This window comes from Temnothorax curvispinosus, unplaced genomic scaffold (assembly GCF_003070985.1).
Source record: "Temnothorax curvispinosus isolate PA1 unplaced genomic scaffold, ASM307098v1 QBEX01005011.1, whole genome shotgun sequence".
NCBI lineage: Eukaryota > Metazoa > Arthropoda > Insecta > Hymenoptera > Formicidae > Temnothorax > Temnothorax curvispinosus.
The window spans coordinates 463,879-491,641 of NW_020214791.1; the positions used below are offsets into that span (position 1 = coordinate 463,879).

The 27,763-nt window shown below is 40.6% G+C and overlaps 1 protein-coding gene across 3 annotated transcripts in view; it reads right to left on the reverse strand.

Moving 5' to 3' along the window:
• LOC112454324 (semaphorin-2A) overlaps window positions 1-27,763 on the reverse strand; it is a 308,067-nt gene that overhangs the window by 238,615 nt on the left and 41,689 nt on the right. For 2 of the 3 annotated variants that reach the window (XM_025015635.1, XM_025015634.1), the window contains exon 1: window positions 6,751-7,823. The exons of the other annotated variant lie outside the window; for it this stretch is intronic. The gene's annotated coding sequence lies outside the window, so the exon portion shown is untranslated. Of the gene's footprint in view, window positions 1-6,750; window positions 7,824-27,763 lie in introns of those variants that run through there. 3 annotated transcript variants of the gene reach the window in all.

Here is a 27,763-nt window from a genome sequence, read left to right on the forward strand (position 1 = left end):
TAAAAGTATTGTGTAATATAGCGTTGAAAAATGATTGATCGAGGTCAATGGTGATGCATTAAAAGTTCTAGACTGATATTCATAGTCGGACAGTCGGATCTTATTTCAAAACAGCCTTAAGTAATATCTTAAGATGCTAACACGGTTCTGTGATTGGGTCATAATATATTAAGATTGCACTTAAGACGATCTTAAATATAAGATCCAACTATAAATACCGGGCATAGGTAGAATGAAACAAACGTGCGTCCGAAGAAATGAGAGTAATATTCCACTGAGCCATCTAATATTATCGTTAACTGCAGCACACACATGTGGCAGTAACGTGAAAAATGATTATGATATCGAGGTAAAGAGCCGCAGAGACAACTATGTCACGGACAATCACCAGCCATAGTATATCTTCTTGATCGATACATTATAATATATCGATCAAGAAGACGCGGTTTCCATTGTCCACCAATGGCGCGCAGAAATGTAGTTCTATTGCACACGTTGAATGATGACGCATATTTGTCGGATAGAAAGAGAATAATGCAATTCTAGTTGCCGTCCGCAATCTGCATCGATTCTTCATTTGCATGTAATCTACTTCATTCATATTACGCTTCGTTCCCGCGGTACTGCTCGCATCTGAGAATTACGTATTTTTCAACGGGATCTGTTTTATAAATAACTGCCCCATTTTCCTTTAGCAAAAATCATAGATCATATATTAGTCCGCAGCAAAATAATAAAGCATAGAAATATATAATATTATAACGAATAATATTATGAGGAATTACGAATTTATAACATAAATTTCAAGAAAACATCACTCAATTTTCTTTCCATCTTTTAATGCCTCATATCATATAAATGTTTATATCTGTCCTACTAATTTTAATCATTTTTTTTTCTTTTATAAAATGCAACTGTAATATATTCGTTCAAAAAGAAAATTCCAAGGAAGCAATTATTACACGAATCATTACTCTCACGCTTGGAAAGTAGCATCGATCGTGAATCGGCCCCGCGTACATTGGTCTCGCAATATATTTGGATTACCCGCATATTGCACCGCCATAACGGCCTGCATTCGCAGAAGGCATTACGCCCTTTTATCCACAATATCCTATAACCACGCGATGTATACGGGAATTAGGGCTGATCGACGACTACAGGGATTTCAAGGTATTCGTACACGCGTGCCACCAGGAGATCGGTTTAAGCTGTCACAATATCTTCCGTCGCGCCTCTTGGGGGTTCTTCATGATTCCGGACTAACGGCACCCCCGGCGCGATTTTTAATGACAGACGCGGAGATTATTGTTCGCGGCGAAAGTAGGTTCAAGGTAAATGTCCACGTGGCATGTGATTTATGAATGAAAGGGGGAAGGTACGATGGCACGCTACTGCGACAAAAAAGCGCACGATTCGCGATCTATCATGTCGCGCCGAGCCAGTCGTACATACGTTTGTTCGGGCAAACACACGCTAAACACAAACAAAGCTTATGCACGCTCGCTCGCGCGTTATCGCACAAAACAGCGCGCGGTTGTCTGTCACAGTTGACATCGTTATTAAGCCGCTCGACTCTTTTCGGCATCGGTCGGACAAGGAGAAACTAGTTGTAATGAAAAATGACATTTCCCACCGTAATGGTAACCGACCGAAACTCCTCGTATATTTTGAGACCGCATAAATTACAGTGCGTATAACAGAAACTTCTTCAAAGGCCATAAGTGAAATCTTATCGTGATCTCTCATTTGTCTTGAAATTCCAGTAATTAGATCATTTCCCGACCGAACAAATCTTGAAGCTGCGCGGATGATGTATGAACTCCATGTCATCGGCATCGATATTAATCGTCCTTCTTATATCGCGGTGGTCAAAAGAAATATGGCTATCCGATGGCGGGCATGCGGATAAATGGCGTGTTTCGGCGGCTGCTTTCTTCCGCACCCTTACATCTGTAAATCCGCACTGTTCGCGCGGGATTGAGTGGCCCCCAACGATAAGCCGAAAGAGCAACGCCTGCATCCCGTCGTTCGTGGAGAACGCCATATTTTACAGTATCAATCATAGCGCGCAATAAACGACCCCGTAAGGGTGGCGGGGGTTGGGTTGCTAAGATACAGAACCGGTTAATGGGACTATTACATCTAGGCCGAGCTACCGTGGGGCTGAATCCACGGAGAAAACCGGCAGGGTAGCAAGCAGGAAGAAACACACCCCCTGGGCTAGGGGGTGACGTCGTCGCAACGTGCTACCAGCTGTGACTTATGACGTATCACGGCGCACAAGCGACATAGCCCCGTGGGTGAGCTTCAAAACTGAGCTACGCGTTCAATAAGTCATGATTTATCGAGAGGCACGCCACTGCCAGGCCTTAAATTGTTTTTGTCGCAATAACATCGCCGGTTTGTCGACGTAGCAGTGGAAAAATGACAATATAAGAGAGTTCGCTCGCGCAACAACGACCATTAACTTCGAATAAAACAATAGCTGTTATGAGTGACTGATAACTCGGATAAGTACATGCAATTTTCAACAGTTAACATTTCTGTAAAAAAAATTTAAAAGAGAGTATAAGCACGTTTATATATAATCACTCTTTTTCAATTCGCTAAATTTTCTTAATTCAGCAAAAGTCACGTAAATATGGCACGAGTCAAGAGACAACTATTTTTGGGATTCGTTTTAATTGGGAATAGTTGCATGTCGAAAACCGCGATCGAAAAGCAAAAAAGAGGATTTAATCCGCCAACAGTGAAAAAAACTATTTCGTTTTGCTCGTATACAGCAATCTTTCTGAGCGGATTAAATCTGCGCGGAGAATTTGTGCGCGGTCGGTAGCCGCTACCGTTGGAACGCAGAGAGAGAGAGAGAGAGAGAGGGGAGGGGGAAGAGAAATAAAAATGGTAACGATGCCCGGGATATTATCGACAGATTAAACCGCCGTTCATTTGCACGTCTACTGTTTGAAAAGTAATTACCTCGTTGTCATCGACAGACCGCCATCGTACCACGCGGTGACTCAACAGCTGGCCGAGGGCGAACCTCTTCATTATTTTCCAATACCTCTGTACTCGGTATGATATCTATGGGAATAGAAGTGTGTACCGGTTTCATGTACGAGCGAGTTTGCGATTGGAATGCAGCGACAGCTTGGAAACTGGCGCGACAATCGTATTTGCACTACTCCTATTAAATAAACTTTCCCCACACAGCCTCACGTACACACGCTCCCGCAAACACACATTTTCTTCTTGCTCTAGTACTCTAGTCGAACTTTTCACAATAGACATTCAAAGACATCGACGAGAGAACGAATGTACGTACAAATCAGATTTAACCGAGCAATCTCGAAATTTAATATAGTCGTGTAAAACAGCGTTTACAAGTATGCAATTATCCAGCAGAGAAGCTTACGATTTGCAAACGAGTTAACGAACGAATAACAATGCAAGCAAGATTCTTAAGATACGGACGCGATAAAAAACGTTTACAAGCGAAACGATTGTTCTAATCTTTGTACGATATTTTGTCTGTAATTCTGAAGCGCGTATATAACAAATATTAATCAAAATATAACAAATAATACAACAAATCCAAAATTTAACGCGTTTACTATCTTTCGATTACATTTATATATCAAAATTAAAAGCATGCCTAAATTTCGACTTTTCTACGTTTCTTAACGTATTCTCACATTCGTTCTGCATTTTTCCTATCACTCCTCTCTCACTCTCTCTCTCTCTCACTCTCTCTCACTCTCTCTCTCTTTCTCCCCATCACCCCTTTCTCTTACTTTCTCCTCCTCTCTCTCCGTTTCTCTTTCACGCTCGTGAGTAAACATTTCAAGCGACTTTGAAATCGTTCACTGGTTAAATAGCCCCGCGACCAAAGCAATTCCGTGTTGGAGTGTTTCGAATCAAAACACCCTCGAACTGTATTTAGAAGTGATTGTCTGTTTGAGCTTTGGAGATTGCCAGCTTCCCGATTGTTATTGACGTGCAAGAGCCGAGAGGGAACACGCTGAACATTACTGATTATAAATCCGGTACTTTGGTCAGGATGCTACTAAAAACGCACATGTAGGATCATTAATGTACCCCTCAATAACTGAGCCTAGCATATTTTTAATGCGTATATAAAGATATCTTCTTCGTAATTTTGCTAATACTTTGATCAATTAAGGGTTAATTGGGTTAACTACTTAACCGTATTTCTACGTAAGACACGAAAATAAACTCGACAACATTATACGAGAACTCGCGATTTCGGTGCTCGAGAAATACTCTTAACAAGCTCGCGATTGAGACTCGTAATCGTGGCACGATCTCACGATTTGCGATCAAATATTGCATCCGCGATAAGTTTCGAGATTTTTTAATCATAAAGCATGTGGAACTTGTTCCACTTATATCTCTCATCGCAAAATTCAAATTCTCTGCGTAACGAGAAGGCTGATTTGCATAAAACACGTTCTCGGATAGTTACACGCGTTTTGCGAGGATTCGACCTCTCTTCAGAAGAACACCAAAAGCAATTCGAACAGAAATCGAAGCGAAGCCTTGATTACCAGCGTGACTAACGAGACTTCGTTCTTCGTCGGGAATGAGAAGGACCGTCCGTTCGTTCGTTCGTTCAACTCTATCTACTGAAGATCGATTTAGCAGCGCCGTGCCTCATCGATTCCACGACAATGAGAGATCGATTTCACATTTGTAATCGAGCGAACGCCGTGTCAACTTCTATCCCTACGTTCGCCCTATCCGCTCTTAAAAAAAGGGATAGAAAAGCGATACGATCGAAACGAAGAATCGACAAAGGCCATTGTAGCCCATACATAATCGCCGAAGTGAGAATTCAGGTCGAAAGCGAAAAGGGGGGGATCGAGACAGAGAGAAAAGGCATGCACACGTGGATGCAATAATCTGTCGCGAGCGCAACCACGCGCGAGAAAAATTTCGGAAATATTCATAAAAAAAAAATCCAGATCAAATCATATTCCGCCAAAAATGTGACGTTTCTATACATAAACAAACAATGTGCAAATGCGCGCTGCGTCTATTTTGCATTTGGCAATAAGAAAAACACGTATACATCAGCGCGAGAAAAAATTGTGCAATTCCAGCATTTTGGAGGATGCAACATCGCGATGCGAGGCGCGCAGCAAAACGTTATATTTTATATAAACACATAAAATACACGCATGTTTTATTGATCCGAAATATAGCCGGTTACACGCGCGCACGGATTATGCGTAGGCGAATGTTGCGAGGGATAAGCAGGAACGGGGAACACAGAGACAAATATTTGCCGCGAGATATATTAGAGATTGCGAGTAGGTCATTTTGGGACTACGTATGTGTATATGCCGGGGCATGTACATATGTGCATACAAAAGCATATAGACGCAATAGAAGCTCCATAACTTAATACACGCTGTCCCGCTGCACGCGTAGGATAACGGCACGAGACGGCCCTGTTGAAGGATAGCCGATGTCGAAGCGCATTCTTCGTCCCGCGCGCCATCGATATCACTCCGAATCCGACGTCGTACGGAGAAGCTTTGGTGTAAAGAAAGTTATGTAATACACCGGGTATACGTATGGAATTAAGCGGAACGAGAAATTCCTCTCGAAAAACACCGACAAGCCAAGGATATTGTTTAATGAGACGCGCCGAACGGCGATGAAAATTTATATTGTATTTATATCGCGCGCAAAATAATCATAACAATTCTTGCAAATATTCGTAAACATTTGTATACATTTAATCGAATATCGATAACAAAAATAATTCAATGGAAATGAATTTCAAAATCGTGCGGCGCGGGAGCGCTCCCCGCTATTGTTTTATTTCGCTCGCTGTATGCATGGGTATCCGTAGGTGTGAAATAACAAACACCACCACACAAGCGGATATACATATGCCGTATATATATATATACATACGGGGCATGTAAACAACGGCCAAAATTTCGCGGCGGATCAAAGCGAGTACCAATCTAAGCCCGCGAGCGCAATGCGACATTTCGGAGCAAACTCGACGGAAATCATAAAGCCCGATAGCTAAGCAAAGAAATGACTAATACTACGTTTACGCGAGCGTTACTTCTGTAGTAACTTACGATAATTTACTCCGCGTAAACGAGTGATATATCGTAAGTTACTACAGAAGTAACGCTCGCGTAAACGTAGTATAATTCACACAGTTATTAATTTTCTCACTTCCGTCAACTCGCAGTCGCGTATTGCACCAATTGTCCGAGTGCTCCTTAATGAAACGGAGTCGCAAAAATATATTTTTCGACACTCCTCAGATTATTTGTAAGACTGCGTTCCAAAACCACACTCTTAGCGTAAAGAGCGTGCTCTGCCCTTGTCCAACTTTCTATTAAGTAACAAAGATAGAACGACGCTCGAGCGTTAAGAGCATGGTTCTGGAACGCAGCTTAATTAACGCAACGTCGCGTACAGCGACTAAAAACTTTGTCGACCGTACGAACGTAGCACGACGTTCAAAATCGTTCGCGTTGGCTTTAGGTACGAAAGAAATGCAAATACTGCGTCAATGGCGTTCAACTTTTCAAACAGAAAGGCGTTATAGTTATAGTACACCATCGGACGCAAAACGAGAATTCGTGCTCATTGACGTGTCCGCGATTTGACCGACTCTCGTCTCGCTACCACGCGAATGAATGATTTCAGGTTATCGCGCGGAGATAAGATCTCGTGCCAAGACCTTGAAGCACTTACTCGATCGATGTCGCGTTCACGCGAATCCCGCGTCCCAGGCTGCCGTCCTGATTCCGATTGCGAGCTGCTGCTGCCGCCGCTGCTCCACCGAGGTTTTCAGTCTATAGCACGATCGTTCGTTGGTTTACACTCACCCGACGGTTAATCGCGACGTCACCGACGAACTAATCGAGCTGATCGCGCTCGCTTTCCCGCTTTCGCTAGCGAATGCGACGCAAGCTCGCCTCCTCTTCAAATCTACCGCCGTCACTCGCGCGCGCGTTTGCTCCGTGACACGACGCCGACTGTTCGAATCGCGCAGTCCTCCTCGCACCTCGGGCTCCTTACGTCGTCACGTAAACATGATCGCGCGCGTAAACAGGAGGAGCGGTGCGTCGCGCGGTCAACGTTAACGGTAGGCGATTCCCGGAATCGGCGTTTTCTTCGCGCTCGAGATTCGGGGGAGATCGGGGCCGCTCGACCGTCATCGGTCGCGCGACGCCGGCTTCGTCTCCGCTGCGATCACGTCGATCACGTCGCGCGACAACTTCATGCCGCTCCTCGGCGGCGAGATGTGGCTCGCGCGAGATCGCGGCGGCGATGGCGATATTCACCCGCGCGCACGTAACGAAAGCACGCACGCAGCACATACACACACACACACGCGGCGAGCGGTGAGTGTCCACTCGAATTCTCACTTGCGAATTCTCTCACCGTGAAAATCCCGGAGCGACGACGCCGGCACGGCGAGAGAGAACGATCCCGGCGCGAACTTGGGCGCGTTGCTCCACCGCGGCGGCGTTACGCCGCTCGACGTCCACATGTGACCGCACCGAAACTGGGGCACTTCTCGCGCACACGTCTCTCTGTCCCTCTCTCTCACTCACCCCTCCCCCACGCCGAATCTATCTGTGTCTGTGTCTCTTTTGCTCCTCGAGGGAAACGGAGCAACGTCACGGCACGCGCGCGCTCGCACGGCGCGACGCGGCGCGTTGTTCCCCGCGAAGGAACGATAAACGGCCGGACGACGGACGGCACCTCGAAAGCTACGCGACGGCCGAGAGAGCGTCGCGGAGCGAAAAAGCGCGACACCTCCACGCTCGCGAATCGGCCCGGTAACTGAGTCTAGCGGCGTAGGGAGGGGTAGCGACGTTACACTACGGAGCTGGGGTGGGGCGGCGCGCGAGGGCGAGGGCGACGGCAACCGCGCGAGAGGGAGAAGACCGAAGATACACCCATGCCGCGCGCATGCGGCACTAGCGCCATCCTCGTCCGCGCCAACGCACGGCGGCCTCGCTCTCGCCCTCGCCCGCTCTCCGTCGCGCTATCTACTCGCGCTCCCTTTTCCCTTCCCTTTCTCGCCCACTCCTTATCTGCCGTCCCTTCGCATCCGTGGCCCGTGCACCGCGCCGTGCCGTCTACCCGCGCTACTTTCTCTCTCCACTTCTCGCGCGCTTCCCTCTTCCCGTCCTCGTCGCCTCGCGCGTTCCCATTACTTCGCGCGTCCGTTCCGTTCTCTCCCGCTCGCGCGCATTGCGCCCTCCTCCGCGCCAAGTTTTCTCATTCCTCCCGTGCCTATTCGTTTCACCGTTGTTTTCGTCCTCTCGTTCTTTTCGGTCGCGCGTTCTCCCGCGATCTATTTTTTCCTTCGTTTTCTTTCTCGCGCAGTTACACCTTTTTGCTCCGTTTCTTTTCCCGCCTTTATCTCTTTTGCTTCCCGTTTCACTCGATCGCGGCGCCCGCGCCGCCTTCCGCCTTTTCTTCCGCTCTAATCCTCTCCTCGCCTAACATTCGTCACCAATTCTCCTCCTTCGTCCCGCTCGTCTATTACATCCCCGTCCGACGGACTTCGCCTCGCACCCCGGTTTCCTTAGCTACGATACCCGCACCTTCTCGTCGCTTGCCATTATTTCGCCGGAACGCTGTTAACCGTAACATCGCAAAACGATAAATTAATTTGTTCGTAGCAACGATGGCCGCGAGCGTTTTCATGGCGTTCCAGTTACGAGTTTACGTCAGGAAGAACATCCAGAGATGTCCATTACGGTGCATAATTGCAGAACGGAGAGGTAAGTGGATCAACTTGCTATATCGCATCTTCTCGAAAAAGGCTCCGTCGGTGCTCATTCTTTCGTTCTCGCGCTCCTCCGAGGTGAATCGATGATAGACAAAATCGATTGCTAGTACGCTATATGCGTAGCCGAGCGTATCATTTTCGTAATTATTTGTGTAAAAGATCTTATTGATCTCAATCACGTATAATAAGAATTAAGCGATCGTCCGTTTCAGACGATCTATAATAATTATCTGTAATGTAATTTAATAAATATAAATAAGAACTTGGACTGATATACAATATATATGGATAACACAAGTTTAGACAAAAATATTTTTTGTACCTAATAATAATATTATTCACGTGAACTTATGTACATTTCTTCGTCTTAGCAAACTTAGCAATAATTTAATTATCTCAAATATAATTATCTATAATAATCGTTCATAATAATTTGCATTAAATTCCAAATTGTGCATTCCAAGTCTTTAAAAATTTTTCGTATCGCACGAAACAATAAATACATTTTATCCCACATTCTCGAGTGTGAATTATGGTCTAAATTATATGTATAGAAACGTTATATGTATTTACAATTTTCTATGTACGGTATTAATCGAATAACAATCGTCAGCAAGCGCGCATATAAACTTAGTGATAGTACTTTGCAATGTTTACTGTAACCTTATACGAACGACGTTAATATATTTCAATATTCCGCTTATGAATTCTAATTTATATTTTATGTACTCTGTTAAATAATTTCTGAACAAGTGAGGGAAGACGGAAGGGAGGCACGCAGATGTGGAGAAAAGCATTTTGTAGCTTTGATCTCGGTTACAAACGACGACTTCCGTAAATGGAATTTTAATACGTTCTGTACGAAGATAAAACGCTTATGCGACTATATACATGTACTTTCGATGTTCCACCTCAACGTTTTCATACATCGTCGTATTTATATTTTATAATACGTATCTTACACCACACTAGTAATATCTGAGAAGGCGAGATATTACCTGTGTGTGACCAACATCAAAAAAGAGAGAGAGAGAGAAGGGAGAGAGAGAGGGGGGGAGGGTTCTGTCGCTTTGATCTCGGTTACGAACGACACAACAGATGGAATTTTAATACACCTTTTAAAGGGGTAAATCCTTTACCGGAAAATACGCAAAAAGCAACTTTTTGCCGACGTGTTAACTCGATTCGCGTTTCTCGTGTCGCGTCATCAAGTAACAGCTAGTCGCGAAACCATCGATGTTCTAATTTACTAAACACTACACACGCGAAACTCGTAGCCTCCGTCAAGTTTACGCGGTTCGCTTCATACATCGACTCGCGATTAATTATTCACGAATGCTCTTGCCTTTCGATATTCCGAGAAATACGGAAGTTTCTCGGGCTCCTTTACCTATACGCCGTGCCAAACCGTTCGAAATAGCTATTGACGTTACGTAATGTTCGGAACATGGAATCGATTAATGCCACTCTGGTACATGCACCTCAACGAAACTGACATTTATTATGAGAAAGCCCATGCATTGGACATCGTACCTCGTACGAGAGAGAATGAATTGACGTTCGCGAAAAGTTCGTATTTTCCCCGGCAATGTGTACGAGATATTTGCATAATATATTATCCGAACATGTGCTGCATAGACTATTCGAAATTAATCGATGTTAAAGTTTGAGAAACGTCGCGTCTCTTTAATTCTTTTTTATTTAACTCTTAATTAATTTTCAATACTAGGTATTAAAAAAGTACTGAGAAGTACTTATCGGAAACTTTCTATTAAAAGTTCTCTCTAAATAAAAAGATGCGACAGTATTTATTACTGCAAGCAATAAGAGAAATCAGTCGTCTCTCCGCGGATCTTTATAATTACATCTAACAAAACGCAGAATTAATTCGTGATTCGTTTCAGATGAATCTCGATTCCGCATAGACGTTCGACCGAATTACGAACAAAGTTAGTTATTACACGTCGCTTCACCCATCCGGTCCAACTATGCCGACAAACTTGTGTCTTAACTAAACACGATGGCCAAATGTGATTATATCATATATGTGTTCGAGACACATATATACATGTCAGATACGTGAGTTATAACAATGATCAGCTCGTTATCAACATGTCCGACCGAGAACCACAATAGGGCCCCGACCGGCAGTGGCGCTTTGCGATGTCGCGTGGTTGTTGTACGCCACGTATATGAGCATGATAATCGCAATGCAACCGGATATATGCAACAGCGACAGGTCCGTGCGTCATTCGCGAGCCGGCGAGTATTGTACATTCTATTCAGGTATATGATCAATAATAGGTCGCGGCATGACGGGGCTGAATTTTTGACAGCTCTTACGCGCGATCGGCTCGTTAATTCTCTATATTACGAAATAGCTCCGTAATATATATTTTTTTGCGCCCCATTCCCGTTGTTGTGCTGACGACGCAGTGTGCGTAATACCGGCGTATGACGGGCGATGGCCGCTCTTTATTCACCGTAAAACTCTTATCGCTGTCGCTCTCCGACGCGTTTTAATCCGAGAGACTCAATACAACGCGTTTTAACGCGACGATCGACCGTGACATGACATTTAAACGCTGACATTTAAATGCCGCTTAAATATTAAAGTTTTCGCCGCGGCGTCATTGCGTGATATTGAAGAAAGGACAGTCGGAAAATTCCGCGACGATCTCTCGGAAATGGTCATCGTATCTCCTCGTAAGGATCCGGAGTTACTACGAAATCGTATACTCCTCGCGTGAAGCGTAATTTGAAGTCACTCTCCTCCCAGATGCCATAAAATATCCGCAAGGATCCGCGCGCTATCGGAGTCCGGTGGGAATCAAGCGAGAGCCGATCCGGCCGATCCATTCACGTAATCTTCACTGGAACGGAGGAAATTTCCGTCGTTGTCAATCCGTGATGTGAAACGTCCCTATCCCCTGATGTCGCGCGATACTGACGTTTTCCGTTCTTGCCTCGTCATTCAATATTTTTCTCTCTATCACGTGTATCCAACTCTATCCTTTTAACACAATCGCCACCCACGTTGCCATCTGTCACGAATAAAAGCATCTCGCGATTTCTCAATGAAGGATATAATATCGTATCTCGCGGTTAACACTGAACGAGTAGATTCGACTTTTAATTAAACGCCATTCAATTACAGCACTCTTTACATCCGGTTGCCAGCTTACGCGCTGAAATACAGAATGTTCTTCATCGTTTCACTGCGAAATAATGCAGCTTCCATTTTCTCTCTGTGTACTCCTACTTTACGAGGGCGTGGGAATATAGTGTTGTATAAAAGTGAGATCGCGCGCTTATCTGTAACACGATAAAGTCGAGGAGGAAATAGAACAGAGTCCAATAATCTGCCGCTCAAATTATATTTGCTCCACGATATAAAATTATTGATGAACGTTTTGCTCAAAATTTTATAACAAACTCAATAGAAAGGTCGTATCTGCGTAGATGAAACACACATATTTAGTTTATGATATGCTTACGTTACCGTTGCAAGTAGTTCAAAGCCAGACGAATCAGACGGATCAGACGGATGTAATTAGTTGACCAGATCCACGGCGAATGCTATTTCTCATAAAATTCCATTTTTCGAGCAAAAAACCCTCGAATGGAGAAAGAATTGCACGCTCGACCCCGCTCTTCTTCTCGAACGCCTTCCAACATCTTTCTTTCTCGTCTCCACCCTCGCGCGCGTCTAGCTACTTCTTCCGTGCATATCTCTTCCTCTCTTTCTTTTTCTCGCCCAGCATTCTTCCCGTTTCTTTCCCGCTCCCGCTTTCTCTCTAGTCGGTCTTCGGTGTCGGTATTTATAGCGTGGAGAAACCACAGAGTCCCGGGGAAAGCTGCTCAGCAGGGTGGAAACTAGCGACCGAACCCATGAACCGTTTCTTCCAACGACGTCCAGAGGGGCGTCCAGAGTCCCCCGTCCTCCTCTACACGCATTGCGGAGAAGAAGCACGTGGAGCCCGGTATTCCAGCTAAAAGCCTTAATCGCTGTTTTTACCGCTTTTCTTTTTGGACGAAAGGAATTACTGCTCCTGCGCTCCGTTGCGCCGGCTTCGCGGCGCGCTTGCGGTTTTACCGCGGCAACTTCTTACTTCATCGTGCTCTTTAACTGCTTCGCTTCTTTACCACGGATAGATCCGGCATCGTGCTTCGCGTTGTTCGCGCTCTATTCTTTGTGAAGATTCCTCGTGGCAGTTTCTCAGAGCTCCACGCTGAAAGTTTTCCTCAGCGGCGATCAATCCATTTCTAACGTTGTGAATAAGGAATGTGATCTGTCAGATATTGTTTAAAGGTTTAGAACCAGCAGTTACATTAGAGTACCTTATTTACGCGCAGAGATAATTTTTAAATTGTATATTTTATTCGATATGTATATCCGAATGAACAATAATCTCCTGCGCGCTTCGAAACTCGTCAGATGTGGTTTACCTGAGTATCGAAATTACTTTACCTCCAGGAGTTGTGAAATTCTTGTTCTTTTTTTATATTTGCGCGAAATAGAATTTTATCGATACTTCGATATGTGGCCTCTAGTCGCCCGTTCGCGGAAAAGTCGTTTTCTCTACCGTCAGCACCGCGGCCATTATTTCCAGCAACATTCCAGCAGTTAATATTGGAATCCCTCCAAGTATTTCACAATTCAAATGGCATCTTTGCTCCGTACCGTCCACTTTCTACGGCTGATATAAGCGGTGTTTTGCATATCTCTAATTGCGATTTCATTATATGGAAACGACGGAATGTCTTAATGAATTGGACCATTATGTCATGACGTTACAGTCGGTATATCAGTACAGAAAAATTGAAAAATAAACAACGACGTAACCGTGAACCCTTTTTACCATTAATATTCAATATTATGTGCCATTAATATTCAAGAATTCTTTTAAATATTACATTTTATTTTTGCCACAGTGAAAGTAAGCATGATCCCGTAAAGAGAATACAAAATCATTTCGTATACGTATCTATATTTTTAAATATTTTGCTGCGAAAGTTTGACATAAACGATTTCATGCAAGTAACATGCATTTTTTAATGATCCAAAAGGTAAAGTACATGACGACATTGTGCCTATTCATTCTATGGACGTGAATAACACATTTATGCGATTGTAATGCAGACGTGCACACGATCTCTATGTGTGCACGACTGTATTATATATGCCGGCACCATTATTGCAGATCTCAATAGACCCTCATAGGGCCTGTCGGCTATTCGTGACGACCGTTGACGTATTGACTTAAGTACAAGACTTACCTACAAGAATTAACAAACCAACCGCTTTTTGTCTGGCTCAATTTGCATGATATCGTGAAAAGAATGTTGTTAAAAGAGAAGAATCTTTGCCATTCCTCTTCTTTTAATTTTGATGAAACATGGCAGATTCATGACAAAATTGACGTTAATAATTCTCGTTGTAAAGTCTCTTTGAAATATGCTTACAATACACGATTGTTCAACGATATTGCACTGCGCAAAGACTGTTTTGCTGAGGATTTTCAGGCTCGATGCATAAAAGCGCGACTCGAGCGTACAATGCGTACGCGTAGGGACATAGGAGATAGAAGTAGATGGCCTGTCAGTTTACCGATGTTCCCTTTGGGATGCGTCAAACGTACGAAACGATGGTAAACCTGCTTTTCTACAGCCCCGGATGCCTCCGCGCTCCCTCAGGGCCAGTGATAAAAACCAGGACCAGTCAGCATTTGACAATGAAAGCGTCTTTACCTTCCCTTTTTTTCGACAAAAGATCTGCGCTTGTTGAGGGTGGTCGACTAGACAACTTGTAAACTCTAGTCAATCGTTGTCGATTCGCAGAACAAAGAAAGTTGAAGACGGACAACTTATCGTTTACGCAAAAATTGCCGATAATTGTAGGAGACAAGAACTAATAGCATGTAGAAAACGCTCTAATCACAACAGTTCTCGAATCATAAGTATTTAAAGTTGGCCGAAATATCGTGCAGAATTTGCTAGATACTCAATTACACATATTTGTTCGCATATTTATATATTGAACTGTTTACTCATTATTGGTTTTTACAGCACAAATTATATTAATTTTTACGGCATTGCAAATTTTATTTGATTAAAATTTTAAATACTTCTAAATAAATTATTTAATTTTTTTTCTTTTAATGGACTTTAATAGTTAAATCCCCACACGAATGAAAATGTATAACTTTAATAAATCTAACAAAAATACATAATTATATGTTTTGCGCTGATATAATTCTCAAATATAATTTTTAAATTTATTTTAATGTTATAAAAAGTTATTGACTTATTAAGATTATATAATTAAGATTATATAATTTTATTTTTCTTAGAATATAAAACTTTGAAGAGAAAAAAATACCGAATTAATCATACATCTTATACGTAGATATTCTTAACTTATAGTAATGAAATAATAATAAATTTCAGTTATATGTGTTGTATTATAAGTTTGTAATAATTAATTTCTATATAGTTATTTTTTAAATCAAAGTATTAAGAAAGTACTTTATCTAGCGTAAAAATAAATTTATTTCTCAATTAATATTATATAGATTTAGTAATTTTTTTCAATATGGGGATACAAATTAATTTCTTAAAAATTGAAAGAAGCAGAAAATTAACATAATTGGTATCTATCTTATATATAATTTGAATAGCCGAATCAAATAACCCATCGTATCTTAATTAACTATTAGTATTATTTCACTAATCGTATCGTATTTTATGTATCATTTCAGGGTGAAAGCGCTGATAATGAACTGTTCGGTTATTAACGTCGCGGGTACAGTACAAAATAAACGGATTATATTTCTTTTGTGTTGTTCTTCCGTAACAAAACAAAATGAACGTCGCGTGTGATTAACATCGGGAGTGCCGTGAAAAGTGTCGCGCGTTGTATTCTGATTATCACTGTGCGCGATCGTAATTAAGTATGTTTCCGCATCTGATTGTGAGTGCCACAAGGAAAAATCAACGAAGGAATCTGAGAGGAGGAGGAGGCCTGAGAGGCATCGGGCGACGACGGAGCAACTATAAGGTGAGTAATTCAATATTTATATATGCTGCATCTTTATTATAGAATTAATTGCATATTTTTATTTAATTAATTTTATGTAATTAGTTGTTTGGATGATTTATATAAAAATTAGAGAAAAGACGCTTATTAAAACATTTTATCAAAGTTATAAGAAAGTTGTAGATGTTTATAAGTTAAAAGAATAAACATTTTCTATCTTTCGGAAATTATATCTAATTGTTTTATGAAATATCTACTTCAAAAAAGATGAATAAAAAATCAACACAGATAATAATTAGTTCTTGCAATATTAATTATTTTAATTGTTACTATAATTTGGATATATTTATGTTTTACAGATTCACATAGTCAACGTAGTTACAACGTAGTTACAACTCCGTCGTTGCGCATCGGCCGGTGAGTCAAATTAATGTTTATTTTAATCTGAGGAAATAAATATTATAAATATATAGAATATTTTTTACAAATTTATTTCCTTAAAATGGACAAATTAGGACATTTATTTTAGAATTTATAATTGTCTGTCGTTCTATTATGCATACAACAATGCACACAATGATAATAATTTCTCTTAATCTGTTCATTTACAGTTATGGATAATTTGGCATTATATTATATAATTGAAAATAAAATAAAATGGCATGAGATCTACTAAATATTATGCCGGATCAGAAAGATTCTTTTTGCAAATTATCCCTGAGTTAATTTACTATATGTTAATTATGTTAAAATAGTTGATATGTTAAAATAATAATAATAATAATTTTTATTGTATATATCAAGAATAATTCTAAAAGCGTATTAAAAAAGATAATTTATATATTTAACAGTTATTTATAAAAAATTGTATTAAGTATCTCAAAATGCGTGTCGCGAGAATATGAAAAGTTTATATTAACTATTAACTTTTTGGAAAATCTATCAAATAATTCGGATCTTATGTCATCTCCTGCCAAGTGTCATTAACTGTTAGTTAGAACTTCCACGGAAGTGTTTCTTCTTTCCTTAATCTACGTCTCATTGAGATAATTAAACACAAATCACTATCCGTTCCCGGGTTCGGTGGAACTAATGAAGTGGGGCATTAAATCGTTCGTAAGTTGTTGTTCTTCGGTTCTTCGGACGTTCCCGATTCTAAAGTAACGCAACTTTTCCATTAGGCTGCATTTAATTAAGTTTACATCGATATATTAACCGTTTTTGTTCGTATCGAAACTACAAAGGAATTACGTTTGAACAGAAGATTGAAATACATATTAATTAAAATATGTTAATATTTCGCCATTGGCCGATTTTATGATTATCGTAATATTCTCATATTACGGTCGAAAGAAAACTGACGAGCGCTTTTTTAACACCTAATATCACTTTTTCCACGCTGACCCTCTTCAACGTACGTTACATCAATATGTAATAGCTTGTAACTACAAAAAATTGCTCCCAACTCAATTTTAACGGCTTCAATAGTACAGAAATCCACCTGCCTGGTTTGCTTGGCAATCTTGTTATCCGAGTTTGTCCGCGCAGGCTATTAATATTGCGAAACTTCTCAATTTGCCGACGAACGAGCGAGGAAAAGAATGAAATATATGTAGATAAATGGATGGGGAAGACTGGTTAGATGGATGAATACACGAACGAAAATCGATGAAAAAATTGCAGGAGGACGAGCGTTAATTTAAACGCGGAGTCAGACATTAATAAGTATTGCCATTTAATGATGAACCGAATTTATATTTGACCATGGTAGATTGGACGCGTTGTGAACAAGCTATACTGACGAGTGCGAAGTTTTGTATTTGTATAGCATTGTACATATTTGTGTGGGCAATCATTGCGAATCGAATAAACTTATCTGGCTGCATTTATATATCGAGCGATGCGTCAGCATCGAAAATTTATACGTTATCTAATATTTTATATGTGTCAACATGTTAAGAAACAATGTTACATTACGATAATTCTAAAAAAAATATGTAGTAAACTGACGCGTCAGTTTACTACATATTTTTTTTAGAATTATCGTAATGTAACATTGTTTCTTAACATGTTGACACATATAAAATATTATACATTTGATTTGTATAAAAGCGATGTATCAAATTAATTCTTATAGCTTGAAAATAATTAACTGTTTTGAACAGGGGCGTTTTGTCAAAAATTAAATTTGAAAAATTTAATTAAATTTGTTAAATTAGGCACTTAGCTTATAGAGTAGATATCTATCTTTCGCGATAAAACGTGAAAAATAACAATAGCGTGCTCCCCAAACTATAAAGACGACAAGAACGATCTATTAGGTTGCGTCGGCATCAAGATTCATGAGTGCCTTCATCATTCCGCTCAATGATGCGTCAAACGCAATCAGAATCGAGATTAGCTCGACGAAGCCAGGGAGCCTCGCATTTCCTATAACCATATCCTATCGATAATCTAACCAATTATTGTAGTTCTCATCCCAGGATACGAACGCAAATGGCGTAGGATAGGTGACGTCTCGTCTGAGGCATTACTTCTGCTTTGTCGACTGCGCTTCGCGTGCCGTTCTTGTTTGCTACTTAACACGGAATTACGCTACTCATTGCAATACCGCATAAACACGGAAAAGAGCTTTTGTCTCTTGTTTCTTAGCAAAACAACTTTCGTATTCCTTCGAAAGAGATCTCCTGTAATCAACATTTTCCCGCCCGGCACGAATTTAACCTCGCCTTTAATTCGGTTTTAACATAAATTTTTTTTATTAAGCAGTCTGATAGATCATGGCATACTTTCTTTGTAAACTTTTTGAATTTTTGCAATATCTTCAAAATTGAAGAAAATATAGTACACGAAAATGTGCTGTGACGTCATACCTTATATAAGAAATGACGTCATACCTTTTGAAGTTGCCGTCATCAAAGAAACTTTAGCAAGCTACAACTTTGTCAAATTTAAGTAACGAATTTTTTTAAAAAATTTAAAAAGTACTAAAATATTCGGCTTAGATTCTCTACATTAATTATGGATACCGCTTAATTAAAAAAAAATGTTAAAGCTGAATTATTGAGGAAACTCTGCAAAAATCAATCTCAGACCCGAAAAAAAAAATCGTAGAAAGGATCATTGCAATTGTTCTTCGTTTTCCAATGGCCGATACGTATCGCAAATTAGGTTTGTCCATGCGGTTGCCTGAGCGTTTTGTCGGAACGTTTTCAATCCCGTAAAAGCGACGTAACTGAGTTAGCCAAACTGATTTCTCTTACTCCGGCCTAATTGGCCAAGCCTCCGGTTGGATGTCCGTTTCCCTTGTACACATACACACACAGATACACACATATTCAGGTATCGCCACACACGATTCCTCTCGTACTAGCTAGTTTCTAACTTGTCGGTACATCCATCTCTAATTAAATCTTTACTCAGAACATCTGATTCCGCAGAAAAGCAAATACTCCTTTTCTGTCTTAATTTAAGAAAACATTAGAATCTAGATGCATTATCTTTCTTTGCCCACTCTTGATCTCGTTTTGGGATATAAAATCTGTTTGAAATATTTTATATAATAAGTGTTATCAAGCAACGATGAGCGTACCATCTTCATTGACGTGTACTAAGAACGTTAATATGAATTCTTGTATATAATGTGAATCTATCGCAAGGATATCGAAAAACGGATAAATCGCGACACTTCGTAGTATTTAACGACTTGTATAGAAGAAACTTTAAAGTCCACTCGGTCACGTCCTTAGCGTTCGGTCCGACTTCCAGTTGAAGCTAAATTCGATTCAACCTAGCGCTAGATTCGAACGAGTAATAACGTTACAGAGTTGGAATTGCATTAACGATCGAGCTCGTTGTCCTTGTCAGCAGATGGGTAGAGGAAGGAAGGCGGTGGAGTAACGGCCGGATTGGTAGACCGAGTCGAATCGATCGACAAGATCTTCTAATTAAATTGGACTTTCCTCTGCCGGATCTCCTTCGTCCACGCCCGTCCTCTATTCCCGTAATTAAAAGGAACCTTCTATAAGCCTCGCTATTGTTATTCACGTCCTATCATCATTTTGCAGCTGAGCTGCAACAGTTTTGTTTGCTGACGTGTTTGTAAGCGGAATGCCACAAGGACGAAACTATCGGACTCGAATGAGTAGTTTGCGTCTCAAAGACGGCTCGTGTAGAATATCGTATTTACAGTTTTGTTAAAGTGACGGTGCGCCACAAAACCCAATGCATAACGACGTAGACGGCTGCAAAGCGTCTTCGGCTTCAAGACGTATCTGCCTTCGACGGTTGCGAAAGCTGATTACGCCACGTGAACATATCCGATAAAATTTTAACGTCGCTGGAATTTAACTACCTCGTGATATCTATGTGTTCATTGCCGTTTCTTTAAACCTTCCTAACATCGAAAAATAATTTTGTAAATTGTATGAGAGAAAGGAAGGAGGAAATGTGTACTGTTAATGTTTGCTATGTAAGCACAATATTATTAAAAAATTCAGTATAAAAAATGCCTGTTTTATGTTGCGAGTTTAATGTTAAATTAAAAATATTAAAGATATAATGAAGTATATCTTCTCGGCAAATATTCGGCAAGGGCCAATATTATCTCGCATTACCGTCTCCGTTCTCTCAGTAGTGCGGATGTGAAAAATCGATATACTGTATATTCGTATAAACCCGTTATAATATCCCTGCCGCCGAACCACCGCGCCGGGCGCATTTCGCTCGCTAAGCAGATTTTCCCGTCTGATCCGCGGCGAATGTTGTCGCGTTATGAAAGCCATTGCTGTTCTTACAACTACATCTGGACATTTAGTATTACCACAATTTAAGCACATGCTTTTCCTTGGTGTTTATGAGATTTAGCTTTCGATGACTTTTTATTTGTTTTATTTTAAAAAATTTAATACCGAGACATACCAATGCCTATCTTTTTATCGACCTTTTTTGCATGACGTTCTGTTACTCGTTAAACTATCTGTCGACACGAACACAATCATACCACCGCATAATCATGTGCAACCGCTCGACTGTAAAGTCTGCACGAGCCACCGCCTCTGCGATGCACCGCCGCGCCGCCCGCCACGTGGAAATCCCGATAGGCACGAACTCCGAGACAGCGCTACGCCGCAAGAGCGCAGCTTAATTTCCGAGCTACTCGCGCGATATTAAATTATCAATTGAGCACGTTCAGCCTTATTCCCAAAACGAGCATACGCAATTAAGAGAGGCATACAGAGATGAAAATAATTTGTCCGTCGGCGCGCCGTATTCTATGGCCGAGCTTGCGCCCGACCGAATTTCTCCACAATTAAAAATAACAATAGGAAAAGAATAGCAAAAAGCCAAATTAAAGCGCACGCACATAAAGAAAGGAAATGGGTAGCGAATGTCTTCGCGAGAGTTTTTTCCATGAGAGGCACGTGGAAAGTACGAAACGTGCTACGTTATGATAAGTTGAATCTCGTTAAAAGTTTTCTTTTCACGCTCGCAAGTAGGAGATCTTATCTGCAACTCGACAAACGATGCAGTCGCTCCAAAACGAGTTGCCTCCATTCGCGCGGAGTTTCGTTTTCGCAGCGCACCGCGATACTTCCCGCTCCCGGACATTTCGCGATAATCAGATTGCCGAACGGTCGACGGCTAATCCGCGCTTTCGACCGAATTTCGGAGAATTTATGTTCCTCGTACCTCCTGAATCTAACCGACTTCCGAAGCTATTATTGTTATCCTAAGCGTAATCGCACAGTCAAACCGCCAAAGCGCAAACTCCTGATGACTTTGATTATGCGCGTGTATATATGCCCATACGCGTGCATGTACATACAGATTACGTTTTACACCTGACATATACCAACCGCTGGATTAACTTCGTACAGGATACACATCGCTAACCACGCGGTTCGCGGGATTGGACTTAACCAATTTTGTGTCTAATTAGCGCGGTGATGCATCATGCGCGGATAACAGCAACACCATAATAACGTTAAGCATACTTGTAGCATCAATTAAGATGACGGAAATTTAATCTCGTTCACAATAGTAGACGTTACTCACGCATGCATCTAAACCAAGTGATTACGCCGAGTAAATGAGCGCTTAAATTCTCGACAACATTATTGCACAGGCGATTATTTGAACGTTAATTCTATGATTCTTCTTTAAATGATTCTTCTTGATTTTATACGCGATCCGATGTTATTTAAAGTATGTTTGCGCGTTTTGCATTGATCAAACAATTATTTGCAAGTTGTATTAATTACCTAGCTATATATACGCGTTGCTGATCCTGCTAAGGAAATTTAACTACTGTGAAATAGCAAGCGAATATAGGTAGAGACTCCGACAAGCAACTAGGGATTCCAAATCTAGTTATGTCCATACATGTACCTATGTCGCTTAGCTCCCGTTTCTCTCTCTCTATTCCATGTCGCTGCCGCGATCCCTAATTCTATTTACGAGGTAGTTCTCTAACTAAAACATTACGTGCAAATGGTTTGATGCATCCATTTTGGAATATGTTCATAATTCTGCAAAATCACGGTTGTGCAGATTCGTTAAAAAAGCTAATTAATATTATATACATATACTAATATTAATAAAAACATGGCACAGAAAGAGAATGAGATTTCGCACATTATTAAATTATTTTTTATCATAACAGCATTATTTTCCATTATAAATTTAATATAGTTATCGTTATCTGAATGTAGTGTTGAAATAATATTACATTTTACGATACATTTACGATACATTTAATAAATGAGCATTCGTAAATGATTAAGATAATACATGAGGCGAGATGGTAGATTATTTTCGACATCGTGTTTAATGAATTCATCGTCTGCGCGGGGTAAAATTATAATAATCCGAACGCACATACACACACACATGATTTTGCGCGCGCAAGTAGATGCCGACAAGAGTGCTGGTGCTGATTTGAGCGGTACTCAGAAGGATATGGGATCGTTCTATCTGCAGAGTGCATCGTTGAAACGTGCAGGTACGTACGAATCCGAGTAGGGTCAGAGAGTGCAGGACGTCGACGATAGCCTAGCGCGAATAACCCAGCAATGGAAAACGTGGACCACTTAGCAGACTGGCGTAAGGCCAACTGCAATCCCAGCGCACGGACACGTTAAGCTGCCTTCGCGCGTTCTACACCTGGACGGCTTCCACTGCTAATATATTATCCGACATGCATTCATCTTAATTTTTGGTTAATCGCGTTGTCCCTTATACGCTTCAACTCGTTCAAAATGATTTTTTCTCGTATATTTAAAAGCTCCCTCCGCTCCAATGTCTCTCGTACGAGTATCTCAAAATGCCCGGCGTTTCACGCATTGCTGTACACGCATTGTACCCTCGGGAGATTCATTCCTACGTTATAACGGGCTTTTATGTCCGTTATAACGAAGGTCGTCAGAGGAGAAAGCTTTTTTTAAATTCTTAGCGAGCCAGAACAACGCTTAAATTTGCGCCGAATGGTCTCGTAATGTGTATATCCTTGCAACTCTGACTGCAGGCTTCAGTGATGTCCATTAAAAAATTGTGTGGCACCTCACCTGTTGCATCGGAACAGGAACCGTCCGACATTTTACTTAATCCAATGGCTAAAGAGCCCGATAGAAGACCTTCGTGTTCAAGCACGCGAACCATTTAATAATATGCCGTCATCACGGGGCGATATTTCACGCAGGCAAATCTCGCGATCTCATTTATAGAATTTATTGTCTTCGTCCGAAGCGCAGAGGGACGCTATCTTAATGACGTGCATCTACGCGGCTTATTATTTAATTTCATCTATCATTCGCATCGACGCGGGAGATCATTAACTTATGCCGGTCTTCGTGTACCAGGCGGCGATAAATTTCTCCGACATTTCGCCTTCATAATTTTCCCTTTATAGGCGCCGTACTTAATCTTGGAGTTTAATCCAGCATCAACGGAATTTTACTACTTTACTTTCGAGTAATTGATGAGAAGCTCTAACTAACACAACACTCTCTCGAAACAAAATTCGACTCGCGTGCTAATTCGAAGTTTCCTAATTTTACTTGCCCGTTGCGATCTGACGTTACAAATTATTATGACATCTCATTATAGTACTTTAATTATTTTTATGCAATTAATTATATTTTAGCGTTTACGCACAAAGAGTTATCCGAGTAAATCGTGTTTAGCTGGTTTGTACATATAGTTTTTTTTTCGTAATCTTTCGTCCTTTCGTTATGAAATCAAAGGCAAAGATGTTCACTGTCGCTCGTGCAACATTTCTCATCCTGTACAGCTTCACGTTTCTCTTCCGAGTCAACTTCAACTGAGGTCTGGGCGAGCAGATCCGCTCTTTCGCCTCCCTTCAATCAAGCTCTTCCATATTTATACGCGGGCGGGCACTTTCCTTGGAAAATTTTCCGCGAAGTTCAAAACGGACTAGATTATCATAATCTGCCGGAAGGTACGACACCGGGACTCGAGAGAGGCGACGGCTTTAACATAATTATTAATCATAATTTGCGAAGACGGAACTGGGGAGTCTGCGCGGTGGTTTTACGCTAGGAGTTCTTTTCGTACCGCGTTCGCGTTTATAATTAGTATAAGACATAAGGACGTATAAAATGTACAATTTACTTAAATCCTATAATTAAGATACATTGAAAGATCTACCCTTTCCTTTCGATGATATTCTTAGAGCTTCTCCCCATTCTGCTTCCCCGATTCCATTCTGTATTTCCTCCCGTAAATACACTATGATGTAGCTTGTTACCATGCTGTTTTCTTTACGCCCCGTTCAATACCTTTTCAGAATGCCAGTAACTGTAGCGCACACGTCTAAAACAGGTACTAACCGAAATGGTCTCCACTAAAGAGAAACGCGTATTCTCGCTTTATGGTTATACCGTACCATATAATGGCGCGCGGGTAAACATGCAAAGCTAGCAATGAACAATTTTTCATGTTGGAAAACATGCTCTATGACATTACACGCGGCTGTAAAGTTTGCTGTGTCGCAATGATGGCGATATAATATCCAGGTTTATCGATTGCACCGATTCGTTGGATTTATTTCCATTTATTTAGTTTGAATAATTTGTTTACTGATTGTGCACCAATAATTCGATCAATTCAAAATCTCTCCGGCTCGCTTTCAAAATGATATTATATAAATTGCACTCATACATTTACAGTGAGTGATGAGTGGTATGAAAAAAAAAATTAACTTATATTTTTTGCAGCAACTTTTGTCTTATGCAATTAATATTTCGATTAAATCACGCGACGAAAACGCAACGACGGCGACGGCAATCTCATCGTAAATCCGCGGACGCGAAGTTCGTCAAACGAGTTATTATCGGAACCGGGGTGGGGGGCGAATACTCATGTACCTATCTGGTAAGCACTGAGAGAAGATTACGCTGGTACGCCACCGTTGAGCTAATAATACAACGACGCGGCGGCAGCCGATGCCTCGTCGCAACCCAACCCTTTCATTGTTATTATCTTAATACGATAGTGTAAGGTCTAGTACCGTCTGACCCGCTCTCAGTTTAACGAGATTAGCATAATACCGCGAAGCCCTCCTCAGAAGTCTGGCCCCATACCTGTTACCTTCCGCTCTCGCATCCCCACTATCCCGTCTCGCCCACTCACGTCTGACAGGAACTCATCGTCGGAGTTGCGCACCTATTCACCTGTCGGCGAGGGTTACGTGGCCGGTTGATTCAAGTGAGAAGATGAAAAGCGGATGTGTTTGATGTAGAGAATGATTTATTTCGAAAATTAGACCAAAATATATAGGCTACATTACGGTGAATAAAGGATCGCCATTAAATAAGCATTAACTGTATACTTGTCTCCCTATATAAAGAAGAATGCATACGCGAATATTAATCAATTTATTTAAAATGCATACTTTAATGACGATTTATTACAAAAGTACCCGACAAAAATAAATTTTCCTAGAGCTGTTGTTATTTGCACAAATATTAACTGTTATGAAAAAGTTCTGTGTATTAACGAGGGAATGGGTACAAGATGAATGAGCCCGCTGCATCGCCCGCATGAAATACATCCTCCGAGTACTAGGTCATAGCATTGCTTAAATTATTCATGGCTTGCGGAACACTTTGCTGCAATTAGCATGCTGGTCATAATGTTAATGAATTTTTCAAAGCAAGGCAAAGACAAGTTCAAAGCGTACGCAAAACATGACCACGCGTAATTGGATCCCCTCGGTACTGAAATAATAATAAACTTCAGAGATATTAAAAATCGTTTCCCTCTCTTTTTTTTCAATCGAATAGATTCATTGTTCACACTAGTGATCGCGCTGTTTTCATTTTATAATTCGTCGCTTTTTCCCTAAATCTTTTATATCGGATTGAACGCAATATTTAAAATAATATTTTCGCAAAATAAACAGAGAAAGTAATGAAAAAGCAGTATTTGTGTCGTACATGTAACATATGTTAGAACTAATGACTCACGGTAGATACCTCGTTTCTTAGCAAGCAAAATCTTTTTTCTTTATATATATATGAAAACTGTCTTTAACAAGAATACGCGGTACTCTACTCGCTAACCAACATTGCGTTATAAAACTCGTTAAAACGTGACAGTGGTTAGATTCGTTATATTAAATGTAAAATCCACAAACGTTGTTATCCACAGCAAAAATAATATTTTACTAAAGACATTACAGAGTAGCTCGGGAAAAATATCATTTTGCTCGAGCTACACTTAATCTGTTTATAAATTTGTGTTATACAAACGTATAAATGCAGTTCACAAGCTACGTAATTATCGTATATTTATGAATAATAAATTACTACGAAACTCGTGGAAGATTTTAAGGCGAAGGCAACAACGTTCCCTTTTTGCAATTTACTCAACTGAATTTGCGTAACCACGTAAACGTCATCCATCGCGGAGAATAAAATGCCAATTTATTACAACGTGCTTGCGCCGACGGCCCCCAGCGCAAGAAGGTTGTTGCAATCTTAATTACTTTATAATAATGATGTTAATAATGACACGGTAATGTGCGAACCCCAGGGCAACTTACAAGAAGAGAGCGTAGTTTTCCAAGTTATAATGACGGTGATTTAAAAATGCATTTACTGCCGCATTGAAGTTTCCTTGTAAATAAAAAATGTGCAATTAACTTGCATCTACATATATAAATAATAAGAAAATACATTAAATATTTTTTGTACATTTCCTTTAAAAATATATAGAGTTCTTATTAATTAATACTTCTTCTCTCTCTTTTTCTCATTTTTGTTTTTTATTTTCTAAACCATTTTCATCTTCGATTACTTGATTTCTTATTAATTCAACTAACGATACTCTTATGTTCAGTTCGTTAACGTGTTAAATAGAGCGGATGCAATTTGTTTCTTTTTACGGTAACTATTAAAGCAGTCGTTCCGAAATCGTCCCTCGTTCAAGCAAGATTAAATTCTCGGAATTAATCGTCTCGACAGACTCTTAATTCGCCGACTTGATTCGCAAGCTCCTCGAGAACGGCATAGAAAACGTCTTTCGGATTTTTTAGTCTTACCGGAACGGCGTGTAAATACTTATGTACATATAAATTTTGTTACATCGCTACTAGAACTATAACAATAAAATCGAGTATCTAAAAATTGTTATCCTTGAGGAGAATTCGCTAAATCTCTCATCAGACTATTTAATCTCGGTAGATCATATTTAAGTTTACGTTTTGTAATATTTTCGACATAAATCGTTGCTTAATGAGAAATATATTACATTTATTGATCTTTATTTCAATAAACAATCATACTTTTTGTACATTAATATATTAACTAGGAAATAAAAAAAATAATAGTATATATTTTGCATACGTTGACGACATTGATTCTTACTTACAGCTCAGAGACTTTTTGAAGGCAGAA